General features: G+C 37.3%; 1 long non-coding RNA gene across 1 annotated transcript; it reads left to right on the top strand.

The window, feature by feature from the left end:
• Positions 1–912: 912 nt before the first annotated feature.
• LOC113119675 (uncharacterized) lies at positions 913–3,093 on the top strand. Its single transcript, XR_003294482.1, has 3 exons — positions 913–1,063; positions 1,167–1,508; positions 1,863–3,093. It is a non-coding gene; the product is annotated as an uncharacterized LOC113119675 (long non-coding RNA).
• Positions 3,094–9,644: the final 6,551 nt, after the last annotated feature.

Raw genomic sequence — 9,644 nt, 5'->3', positions numbered from 1 at the left:
TATTTTATAATAATATAATGATTTTATAAATTCAAATTCTAAGCAAAAATAACCAAAAAAGTGGAAATGAATGACTAATAAGCCAATAAGTGCTCCTCTGCTGTCATCTACTGTTCAGCACAAGATATATTTTGGTTTAAAGCTCAATGAAAACTAAATTAATAATAATATTGAGTCAAGTTAATTTATTTACACAGCACTTTTTGTTAAACAGAACTATTTTTGTTTCCCCAAAGATCCTTTTAGTGATCAGTTCTTTAAAAAAACATTGTTTTCTATAGTGTGAAGAACATTTTAATCATCTATTAATGTGTCACCAGATCAACACTGGTTCCCAACTAAACCAGTTCGCTAAGCAGTTCATTTATGGTTTCACTTTTCAGATAAAAGCATGGTTTCAGTTAAATATGTTGCAGGCTCATTAATTGGTAATACATAATATTGAAGATAATAAATAATCAAATGATTTTGGGCTTGTACTGGAGTTGTTTTTGCAGCTGCGGATGCTTATTTTTCTCGCGAGACTTGGCAGCAGTGGTTTGCTTGAGCTGCGCTCAATTATTGGACTGTTTTTGTCATTTGCTATTTAATGTTTCTCTCGTGCACCAGAAATGGCAAAGATTATGAGCTGGACAAAGTGGTGCATCAGTGCAAATGCTCACAAAATTCGCACTGGCAGAATTTTTATATTTATTTTATTTTTTTTGTGCAAAATGTGACAAATGACATTTATGCAAGAACAGAGTTATGTTTGGAGTTCTGCTGATATTATATTTTTGCTTTATTGCCCACCCCTTACTTCTACATAATGTGTAATTATGACTTCACACACCAAACAGCAAAGCTTAATAACACATAGCTTTAAAGAAATAAAGCACTTTAAATTATGTCAAAGCTTCACAAGCTTTCCTAAAGACAGGAAGTGGAAACACGTTGTGGTTTAATGTCTCTGCACTGAAAGGAAATCTGCAGTTTGATCAGTGCTTTTACAGACGAGAGACAATGGAGAAGATCATGCTCTTTTGTGTTTTTTCATACTTGATTGTTCAGATCAGCTCCAGCGGTAAATATATTCTCATTTACAATTTCACATCATTGAGCTTATTATCATTAAATATAATCAATGTTTTAATAATTTCAAAGGATCAGTTTATGATGTTTTCCAGATGCTTCAGAACATAATGTGACTCTGTTAAGATTTCAGCTGAATGAAAGCATCACTCTGAACTGCAGCATGACAGACAAACATGTAATAGCCTGGTATCACCAGAATCCTGAATCTGGACAACTAACACTGCTGATATTTGCCTTCGCCATGGGCAGGATAAGAGAGCTAGTTTCAAACCGTCAAAACACACGTGTAATAGTTAAAGCAGACAGAAGTAGAAACACAGCCTCGCTAGATATTACTGGACTAATGGAGTCAGATTCAGGTCTTTATTTCTGTGGAACAAGATCAGTGAATTCAGACATGCAGTTTGAGAAACCCATCAGACTACAGATCGAGGGTTAGTACTGCTGACTTCTCCATTTCTCTCAAATTTTCATCATCACTAGTAACATACTACACTCAAAAATGTTCACTGCAATGCCATATAAGAACCATTTTTGTTTCCCCAAAGAGCCTTCTAGTGATCAGTTTTTTTTTTTTTAAACATTGTTTTCTAAGTGTGAAGAACATTTTAATCATCTATATAACCATTTTCCACTTAAAAAAAACCCCAAAACAAAATAACTTTTGTGTTTTTACTTTTTCTTTAATGCAGTGTTAGTGCTCCAGATATGAATGATTCTTGAAATCTTGTGGGTTGTTGAGGAGTGATCATAAATCTGAAGCGATCATATATTTAATATATTTTCAGACAGAGAAGACAAAGTTCAGTCCGTCACAGATCCTCCAGAGGATGACATCACAGATGAGAGCGGAGATCATTCTTGTTTCTCAGTTTATTTCAGGAACTCTCTGTATTTTTTTTATTGGTTATGCAATTTGAATATGATGTGGATTCTTCATAGAACCATCAAATCAAATTAAAAACTTTTTAAAGAGTGTAACTGTTTATAGCATCGTGATTGTCACATTATTACAGAAAGTGCTTCACAGATGTAATTTCAGCATGATTTCATCACAGTTCAATCTCAGCACAATCGATCAGAATCTGTCTGACTTGATTCTGTTGTTTAATGAAAGCTGGTTTCTGAATGTTTTCTGTCTGTCTGTAGATGAAGTGACGCTGACGGAGCGTGTGCTGATGTTCAGTGGTGTTGGTTTGGCTGTGTTTCTGTGTTTTCTGGTTATAATCATTGCAGGAAGAAACGTTTACTGTCATGGTTGGCGGAAAGGATGGACCGCAGCCGAACATGCTGGTCTGAATGTTCAAAACTCACCTAAATGACATTTGTGAGCTTTATATTTTCACAATAATCAGCATTCATACTTTACACCAGACTCACCGATTTGATTCAGATGTGTTTCTGTCGGCCAGATCTCATAGACGTCTGTTTTATCTGTTCATGGCACAAACATTTCTGAACAAATAATCAGCAGTAAAACTAAGAAATCACGTCACGGTCATATTTTTGATGAAAAATTATAGAAATGATCATTCTTTGTAAATGTGATTCATTTATTATGATCACTGTATCACTTATTATTGTAAAACTGATACAACATCAATGCTGTTTTAAATCTCTAATTAAACTACAAAAATGGGTAGATAAATTAGAGAAACTCATTTGTGATTCTCCCATCCTTCAGAAGGAGCTCTCCTCTGAATTTTGAACTCTGTCCACTTCCTGTTTCCTGCCACATTACCACATTACCACAGTTCCTGTTACCATGTATTTAAGCCATGTGTTTCCACTACCATTTTGTGAAGTATTGCCATTTCCTCTGCTTTACTAAGAATTCTTCTATGAGATTTCTATTGTCTATTGTCATGACCATTGCTTTTGTTCTCCTGACTCCCGTTTCTGGATTACTGTTTTGGATTTATCTGCAATTGCATATTTTCTCCATACTCTGACTCATGCCAGTGACCTGACTTGGAGATATGATTGTTATTAGTACTTTGGGCACAGATAATTGAATAAAGACCCACATATAGAATCTATTAAGCCTCTTCCTTACAGAATACTTCACCAGGTTCCATCAGATCCAACCGAGGTCCTGTCAACCATTGTGTAACAAAATGATCTGCTCAAGGGTTTTCAAACTCTGTTAATGACACTATAAGCTGCCAATGAACACTTGACACAGTATGTTCATTCACTTGAGATTTGCTCTACCAGATAAATTTGATGGTTCTCCTGACAACTGTATATCTATTTTTCAAATCAACCTCAAGTTTTTAGTCAGGACCAGTGGTGTCAAAAGTATTGGCACACTGTAAAAAATTGTCCCGTTAAATAACAGTAATTTACTGGCAGCAGGGGTTCCAGTAAAGTACTGTTAATTTACAGCTTTCAACCATTAATTTACCACTCTTATTTTTTACAGTATTTTACCATAAATTCTACCATGGAAATTAACTCCACTCCCACTGCTTCAAACAGTTCGAGTTGAAAAGCTAGCATTCCTACGATGTTGGTACTATGAACTTATTTTGTTTGAGTCCACTGAGAAGGAATATTTCTTAATATAAAACTGCAAACACTTAATGTGTAATAGTAAAGTAACTAAATGCATGACTTTTACTCAAATCACTGCAGCTCACACGTATGTGCTGAAATACTTAACACAGAGATCACCACTGTATCAGGAGAATCCAAATTTATTGGCTTTATATAAAGCAGCAAAAGATCAGAATTTGTGGCTCATCATTGACTGAAGCACAGGCTCTACTCTCCAGCACAATGGTGAACAACAAAAACTATTAAACTAACAGATCTCTCTTGTGCAAACACACATTAATACAGTTGAGTTCAATATTTACTCTCATTATCAGTGTATGACTTTGCATACATTTTTTCTATGGATGTTCACAAAAAAATTTAGTTAAATTAACTTTTTTTTCATTTGGTAAATCTGACATTTAGATTTTACAGTATATTACTGTTTTTCCTTGACTTAACAGCAACAAACTGTAGAAAAACACTTTTTTTTGCTGGCAACCATTAATTTACGGCCACAAACTGTAGAAAAACAGTTATTTACTGGCAGCAGGGGTTCCAGTAAATAACTGTTTTTCTACAGTTTGTTTCCTGTAAATTAATTACAGTTTATTACTGTTAAATTATGTTTCATGCTGTTTTTTCTTCAGCTTAAATCTTTAACCCTTTAAACTCCATAACAAAATCCTCAGTTTTAAATGAACACTTATAATGTGTGCACACTACAGAGTGTTTGAGTAACACTGAATCAGTGAAGTTAATGAGATAATTCTGTGATTAATTGATGATTGAGCATGAATGATGAACACCTGCTATTAACAAACAGAATAACTGAAAGAAAGAGAACACAAGAACTACAAATGACTTCAGCCACAGCCTTAGATGAAATCCACTGAATAAAAGAATTAATCAAATCTCTCAAGATCTGATTAACAACTTCTAACTGCTTAACCAGACTGACTTTTATTTCTGTCAGATGTCTATCACCTTTATTTATATAGTGCTTTAAACAAAATACATTGCGCCAAAGCACTGAACAACATTCATTTGGAAAACAGTGTCTCAATAATGCAAAATGATAGTTAAAGGCAGTTCATCATTGAATTCAGTTATGTCATCTCTGTTCAGTTGAAATAGTGTCTGTTTTAATTTGCAATCAAGTCAATGATATCGCTGTAGATGAAGTGACCCCAACTAAGCAAGCCAGAGGCGACAGCGGCAAGGAACCGAAACTCCATCGGTGACAGAATGGAGAAAAAAACCTTGGGAGAAACCAGGCTCAGTTGGGGGCCAGTTCTCCTCTGACCAGACGAAACCAGTAGTTCAATTCCAGGCTGCAGCAAAGTCAGATTGTGCAGAAGAATCATCTGTTTCCTGTGGTCTTGTCCTGGTGCTCCTCTGAGACAAGGTCTTTACAGGGGATCTGTATCTGGGGCTCTAGTTGTCCTGGTCTCCGCTGTCTTTCAGGGCAGTAGAGGTCCTTTCTAGGTGCTGATCCACCCATCTGGTCTGGATACGTACTGGATCCGGGCGACTGCAGTGACCCTCTGATCTGGACACAGACTGGATCTGGTGGCACGGTGACCTCGGAACAAGAGAGAAACAGACAATATTAGCGTAGATGCCATTCTTCTAATGATGTGAAAGTACGGTGTTATGTGAAGTGTTCCGGTTCCAGTTTACCTAATAATGCAGCCTAAAAATCCTTTAACGGATTTGGATATTAAAAGCATATTAGTATGTTATGTGTATGCCAGGTTAAAGAGATGGGTCTTTAATCTAGATTTAAACTGCAAGAGTGTGTCTGCCTCCCCGAACAATGTTAGGTAGGTTATTCCAGAGTTTAGGCGCCAAATAGGAAAAGGATCTGCCGCCCCGCAGTTGATTTTGATATTCTAGGTATTATCAAATTGCCTGAGGTTTTGAGAACGTAGCGGACGTAGAGGAGTATAATGTAAAAGGAGCTCATTCAAATACTGAGGTGCTAAACCATTCAGGGCTTTATAAGTAATAAGCAATATTTTAAAATCTATACGATGTTTGATAGGGAGCCAGTGCAGTGTGGACAGGACCGGGCTAATATGGTCATACTTCCTGGTTCTAGTACAGAACTCTTGCTGCTGCATTTTGGACTAGCTGTAGTTTGTTTACAAGCGTGCAGAACAACCACCCAATAAAGCATTACAATAGTCTAACCTTGAAGTCCATAAATGCATGGATTAACATTTCTGCATTTGACATTGAGAGCATAGGCCGTAATTTAGATATATTTTTGAGATGGAAAAATGCAGTTTTACAAATGCTAGAAACGTGGCTTTCTAAGGAAAGATTGCGATCAAGTAGCACACCTAGGTTCCTAACTGATGACGAAGAATTGACAGAGCAACCATCAAGTCTTAGACAGTGTTCTAGGTTATTACAAGCAGAGTTTTTAGGCCCTATGATTAACACCTCTGTTTTTTTCTGAATTTAGCAGTAAGAAATTACTCGTCATCCAATTTTTTATATCGACTATGCATTCCATTAGTTTTTCAAATTGGTGTGTTTCACCGGGCCGCGAAGAATATAGAGCTGCGTATCATCAGCATAACAGTGAAAGCTAACACCATGTTTCCTGATGATATCTCCCAAGGGTAACATATAAAGCCGTGAAGAGTAGCGGCCCTAGAACTGAGCCTTGAGGTACTCCATACTGCACTTGTGATCGATATGATACATCTTCATTCACTGCTACGAACTGATGGCCATATAAGTACGATTTAAACCATGCTAATGCACTTCCACTGATGCCCAACAAGTGTTCAAGTCTATGCAAAAGAATGTTGTGGTCAATTGTGTCAAAAGCAGCACTAAGATCCAATAAACTAATAGAGAGATACACCCACGATCAGATTATAAGAGCAGATCATTTGTAACTCTAAGGAGAGCAGTTTCAGTACTATGATACGGTCTAAATCCTGACTGGAAATCCCTCACATATACCATTTTTCTCTAAGAAGGAATATAATTGTGAGGATACCACCTTTTCTAGTATCTTGGACAGAAAAGGGAGATTCGAGATTGGTCTATAATTAACTAGTTCTCTGGGGTCAAGTTGTGGCTTTTTTATGAGAGGCTTAATAACAGCCAGTTTGAAGGTTTTGGGGACATATCCTAATGACAATGAGGAATTAATAATAGTCAGAAGAGGACCTATGACTTCTGGAAGCATCTCTTTTAAGAGGCTTAGATGGTATAGGGTCTAACATACATGTTGTAAGTTTAGATGATTTAACAAGTTTATACAATTCTTCCTCTCCTATAGTAGAGAATGAGTGGAACTGTTCCTCAGGGGGTCTATAGTGCACTGTCTGATGCGAAACTGTAGCTGACGGCTGAATGGTTGCAATTTTATCTCTAATAGTATCGATTTTAGAAGTAAAGTAGTTCATAAAGTCATTACTGCTGTGGTGTTGGGAAATGTCAACACTTGTTGAGGCTTTATTTTTCGTTAATTTAGCCACTGTATGAATAAATACCTGGGGTTATGTTTGTTTTCTTCTAAAAGAGAAGAAAAGTAATCAGATCTAGCAGTTTTTAATGCTTTTCTGTAGGATATGCTACTTTCCCGCCAAGCAATACGAAATACCTCTAGTTTTGTTTTCCTCCAGCTGCGCTCCATTTTTCGGGCTGCTCTCTTTAGGGTGGCGAGTATGCTCATTATACCATGGTGTCAAACTGTTTTCCTTAACCTTCCTTAAGCGTAAAGGAGCAACTGTATTTAAAGTGCTAGAAAAGAGAGAGTCCATAGTTTCTGTTACATCATCAAGTTGTTCTGAGGTTTTGGATATGCTAAGGAATTCGGATACATCAGGAAGATAACTTAAAAAGCAGTCTTTTGTGGTAGAAGTGATGGTTCTTCGATACTTGTAACAAGAAGTAGAATTTACAATTTTGGCTATATGAAGTTTACACAGAACTAAATAATGATCTGAGATATCCTCACTTGGTTGAATAATTTCAACACTATCAACATCAATTCCATGTGACAGTATTAAATCTAGAGTATGATTTCGACAATGAGTAGGTCCTGAAACGTGTTGTCTAACACCAATAGAGTTCAGAATGTCTATAAATGCTGATCCCAATACATCTTTTTCATTATCGACATGGATATTAAAATCACCAACTATTAAGACTTTATCTGCAGCCAGAACTAACTCGGATGTAAAATCACCAAACTCTTTAATAAAGTCTGTATGGTGCCCTGGTGGCCTGTATACAGTAGCCAGTACAACATAACAGGGGATTTATCATTAACATTGGTTTCTCTGGATAATGTTATATGAAGCACCATTACTTCAAACGAGTTATACTTGAAGCCTGCCCTCTGAGAAAATCCTGAAAACGTTGTTATAAATTGAAGCAACTCCTCCCCTTTGCCTTTTAGACGCGGCTCGTGTTTATAACAATAATCTTGGGGGGTGGACTCATTTAAAATAATGTAATCATCAGGTTTTAGCCAGGTTTCTGTCAAGCAGAGCACATCTATATTATGATCAGTTATCATATTATTTACAAAAAGTGTTTTCGTAGAAATGGATCTGATATTCAATAAGCCAATCTTTATCATTGTTTATCCATATTGCATTTGTTTTTTATTTGTTGAAACTCAATTAAATTGTTAACCTTAACTTGGCTTTGGACGTTTTTTGTAATTTTCTAGTTCGTGGAACAGACACAGTCTCTATAGTGTGATATCTAGGTGAAAGAGTCTCTATGTGCTGAGAATTAACTGACCTCTGTGACGGGAGGGCAGCTAGCAGACGGTCGGTTAGCCAGTCTGTCTGCTTCCTGACCTGGGGCCCAGTTAGTCAAGTATAAACACTAAGACTATTTGCCATATTTCTAGACAGAAGAGTGGCGCCACCCCAGGAGGGGATGAAGACCATCTCTTTTAAACAGGTCAGGTCTGCCCCAAAAGCTCGTCCAATTGTCTATGAAACCTATGTTATTCTGTGGGCACCACTTAGACATCCAGCCATTGAGTGATGACAATCTGCTATGCATCTCGTCACCACGGTAAGCAGGGAGGGGACCAGAGCATATTACAGTGTCTGACATCGTGCTTGCAAGTTCACACACCTCTTTAAAGTTATTTTTAGTGATCTCCGACTGGCGAAGTCGAACATCATTAGCGCCGGCATGAATAACAATCTTACTGTATTTACGTTTAGCATTAGCCAGCACTTTTAGATTTGCCAAGATGTCAGGCGCTCTGGCTCCCGGTAAACATTTGACTATGGTGGCTGGTGTCTCTATATTCACGTTCCGTACAATAGAATCACCAATAACTAGAGCACTTTCATCAGGTTTCTCAGTGGGTGCATCAACTGAGTGGGGGAGAACCTGTTTAATGTTTTGATCGGAAACAGAAGAGCGGTGTTTTGACCCACGACTACGCTGCCTCACCGTCACCCAGTTGCCCTGCTGCAGGGGCTCTGCTGGAACCGGACAATGTACAGGAATCCCTGAGCTAGACGCATCCAAAGCCATATCTAGAGCCCTAACATTCTTACTGTCCTCAATTAAAGTTTGGATGCGTGTCTCTAATTCTGAAATCTTCTCTGTCAGCCTAACTGTTTCCCTGCATTTATCACATGTGAATCCCTCATCAGCGACAGAGATAGATAAACTGTACATGTGGCAAGAGGTGCAAATAACAATTGTAGGAGAAGCCATTACTCACCGTGCTTGATGAAATATTCTTACTGCGGTTGTTTGATGAACTTGTGGAAAACTGCAGCGTGAGAGAGGAGAGGAGAGGAGAAAGAAAAAACGCTAATGACAAGCTAACGAGTGCTAACGCTTTGCAGGTGTGCTGCAGTCACGGAAGAGTGAACGATCAAAGTTAATCTGATAAGATTGATCGGTAATATCAGAAATATGGTGTGAATTAAGTTATATTTTACAATTAAAAAAAAAAAAAAAAACAACAAACAGACAGTGATAGTAAGAAAGATATAGAGAAAAAAATATAAAATAAAAACAGA

This window comes from Carassius auratus, chromosome 19 (genome assembly GCF_003368295.1).
Source record: "Carassius auratus strain Wakin chromosome 19, ASM336829v1, whole genome shotgun sequence".
Taxonomy (NCBI): domain Eukaryota; kingdom Metazoa; phylum Chordata; class Actinopteri; order Cypriniformes; family Cyprinidae; genus Carassius; species Carassius auratus.
This window is presented reverse-complemented; position numbering and strand designations above follow the sequence as displayed.